At 34.9% G+C, this 3769-nt stretch overlaps 1 long non-coding RNA gene across 1 annotated transcript; it reads left to right on the forward strand.

Moving 5' to 3' along the window:
* Positions 1-2657: 2657 nt before the first annotated feature.
* On the forward strand, positions 2658-3325 carry LOC107708706 (uncharacterized). The gene is made up of 2 exons (XR_001636393.1): positions 2658-2750; positions 3008-3325. It is a non-coding gene; the product is annotated as an uncharacterized LOC107708706 (long non-coding RNA).
* The last annotated feature ends 444 nt before the right edge of the window (positions 3326-3769 follow it).

The following is a 3769-nucleotide window of genomic DNA, read 5'->3' on the forward strand; positions in this document are numbered from 1 at the left end:
TTCTTCCTCAAGAGAAAGTGCCCTTTTTTTCTGGGGAGTGTCTTTGTTTCTTTTTCTTTTTTTGATAAATGAATATATTTATAGCTATATGTGCGTGTGTGTGTTTCTGTTTGCGCACAGCTTTCCCTGTCAAACTAATAAAAAATCTAAATATCAGGTCGGGTCTGGAAATGTTCCGACGCCCCTCCGCGCAGGCGCAGCACAGCAGTGTTGCACACCTTGATCAGCACATGCGCATGCATCAGCAGTGTAGCACACATTGATCGGCACATGCGCATCAGGCAGAGAGCCGCAGAAGTGAAGCCCTCCCTCCCTTTCCAGTTGTGTTTGTCTTTGTGTGGAGATGAGTGATGATAAACAAAAGACTAAGCTATCTGTGCCTCAAATTTACAGCTAATTATCCAAAAGACAAAAGGCAATTATAGTTCATTTGTCTTGCTAACATCCATGACTCATGAGAGCTACATTATTCAGTTCACTGCATGATTCAGTTTATTAAAATGCATTTAGAATCATCACAAAATTCAAGATATGGGGGCAGAAATGCATATATTTATATAATTTCATGTAGTTAATCAGTATCACGCGAAGACTGATGCTTTTTCCACCAAAAAGCAGCATAATTACAAATGTGATATTGATTTCATACAGCAGTTCAATAAACAAGAATTTAATATTAAGATACTTACGTTTTAGACACAATATTCACCGCTTTTGCTCTATTTCGCCAACAAATATAATTCCAATTTGCGTCTCTGAGCAACATGACGCTGTTTTGTTCCTGAATGAATCAACCTTTTAAATGATTTGGTTCAATCGCAATGACTCACTTATTAACAGTGACTTGCTGCCACCTACTGGCAGGTTTAATTTAACATTTAAAGTATCTTTTCATTTTTGTTAAAAAAATAATTTCAAATATCAGTATTTAACGTTTTATGTTTAAAATATCAAAACAGTATGAATGCATTTGTAACTGCAGGTTAAATACATTAATGTCCTGCATTAAACAGTGTGTAAATGCATCTAAATGCACCTTAATGCAGCTTCTGTGTTTTCTCTGCATTGCAAAGATGGATTTTGTCAATACTGATTTCATTTAAAAGGTAAAAATCTATTTAAACTTATTGGAAAAGATTAATTTCTATCACTGCTGTAAACTGATCACCACACAGAATATGAAGAATATCAAAAATGTTAGGAGTCAGCTGTCCACGGCAGTCCTTAAAATATCAGCACAATAACACACTCAGCAAAAAATTATCGTTACCAATAAAATCCCAGAAAATAGTGAGATATATTTTTTGTCAATATCGCACACCCCTTTTTGTTTAGGAAAAAACAAAACTTTTGATTAGAAAAAAAAAAAAAAATAAATATGAGAAGTGCCCTTTTTTCCACTTGAGCCCCTGCCCCTCAAAATGTCCGTGCACGTCCCTGAAAGCCAGCATCTCTGATGGTATGGGGGTGCATAAGTGCATACGGTATGGGCAGCTTGCATGTTTTGGAAGGCACTATGAATGCTGAAAGCTATATAAAGGTTTTAGAGCAACATATGCTCCCCTCCAGACGACGTCTATTTCAGGGAAGGCCTTGTGTATTTCAGCAGGACAATGCAAAACCACATACTGCAGCTATTACAACAGCATGGCTTCATAGTAGAAGAGTCCGGGTGCTGAATTGGCCTGCCTGCAGTCCACATCTTTCAACTACAGAGAACATTTGGCACATCATTAAACGAAAAATACATCAAAGACGACCACGAACTCTTCAGCAGCTGGAAACCTGAATCAGGCAAGAATGGGACCAAATTCCAACACCAAAACTCCAGAAACTCATAACCTCGAAGCCCAGACGTCTTCAAACTGTTTTGAAAAGAAGAGAAGATGCTACACCATGGTAAACATGCCCCTGTCCCAACTTTTTTGAGACCTGTAGCAGGCATCAAATTTGAAATGAACTCATTTTGTGCATAAAATTGTAAAATTTCTCAGTTTAAACATTTGTTCTCTATGTTCAATTGTGAATAAAATATTGGCTCATGTGATTTTGAAAGTCTTTTAGTTTTCATTTTATTTGAATTTTAAAAACGTCCCAACACTTCCAGGAATCCGGGTTGCACATAAATCACCCAATTCATGCAATGTATAGGATGTATAGGATGAATTAGTGTTAATAAATGATTAAAAAGCATTCTTCCATCTCCAGTCATGCTGTTATTTAATTGCTAACAGGATTAACAGTTTTGTTGTAGTTTGACATTACTAGCCTTCTGCTCAAATTCAGGACATTTCAGGTATTTGTTGGAGATACAGATACTTTTTTTTTTTTTTACCAATATCTATTTTCAGTAATCATTTAATTAAAAATAAATAAATAAATAACAGGGTTTATAATTGACCCCCTGACCAAGTTTAATTGTCCATGATAAAAGAACACATTTTAATAAATGGGGAAAAAAAGACAAGATTGTTGCATAGAACACAACATATATCATTGAGCTTTACAAAATATATTGAAAATACATAGAAAGACAAACTACCATTTTAAACCATTTAAAAGTTGAGAAAAATGCATATAAATTAATATTGTTGCATGTTAATAAATGACACAAAAGGGTCCCGTTCTGGAAAATGGCCCTAATGGTATCTGTTCTTGTGCTTAAAATGCATTTTTCTCTTTTCTCTGGAATAGTCTGGTCAAAGCTGAAGTCACAGAAAGCATTAGAGCGCTGGCAGCCAGACACAGAGGTGAGTTCTTCTCAAACACATTCAATAGTCTGACATTACGCTGAGTGAAGTCACATTCAGCTGTACAGCTCTGCTCTGACTGAAGCATCTGGTTTAACCAGCGTTAATCAGCTGTTCAAACTCTGCTTCGGCTGCTTGATTTGTTCCTTGTTGGAGAGAGATTAGTGATTAGTGAGGTTTTCAAGCGGGAAAAACCTTCAGACTGGATGTTTATGAGTTCAGAAAGAAAGAAAATATCTATACATGTTATCTTGCAGGAGGAATATGAAGACTCCAGCGGAAACGTGGTCAACAAGAAGACTTATGAGGATCTGAAGCGACAGGGGCTTCTGTAGCACAACAAACAAGATCTCTGAACACACAAAATACTCGCAGTGTAAATACTGAGGCAGAAATGTGATAAGTTTAGTCCTCTTGTCTTTTCCAGTTTGTGAGAAATATGATTGGTCTTTTTGAAAGCGATCAGTTTGTACATTTTTATTACTATTTGATTATTCCCAATTTTTCTCATTTGGTGTCTTAAATATGAGACTTTCATTAATCAATAAATTGTAGTACATTGTGTGAAAAATGATTACTTGTGCAGCATGTTGTTTTTAACCAGTCTGGAGACTTTTTAAACCTGCTGTACAATAAAATCAAATAGTGAGATGGTTTTACTTCAGTAGGCATCTGTCACTGTACTAAAATATATTCAGACTCCTTCATTTTTCCCAACTTTTGATGTTGCAGCCTAATGCTAAAATCCTTTATTTTTCATTCACATCAATCATAATGACAAAGAAAAATCAGATGTGATAACTGCAAATGTAGTGAAAGAAAGAAAGAAATATAAAAAGACATGAATGAACATGCATAGGCAAAAACAATAGTTTTTTTTTTTTAAATCACCAATACATTTTTAGTTTTCAGGATTTATTTTTTTTTTTTACCAAACTTTGTATAAAGATAATTCTCAACTATGTTATAACAGAATGATTTGATATACCATTTTTCTTTATGCAAAATGTGTGTAAAAT

The sequence above is a fragment of the Sinocyclocheilus rhinocerous genome, unplaced genomic scaffold (genome assembly GCF_001515625.1).
Source record: "Sinocyclocheilus rhinocerous isolate Xijiao unplaced genomic scaffold, SAMN03320098_v1.1 scaffold54, whole genome shotgun sequence".
NCBI lineage: Eukaryota > Metazoa > Chordata > Actinopteri > Cypriniformes > Cyprinidae > Sinocyclocheilus > Sinocyclocheilus rhinocerous.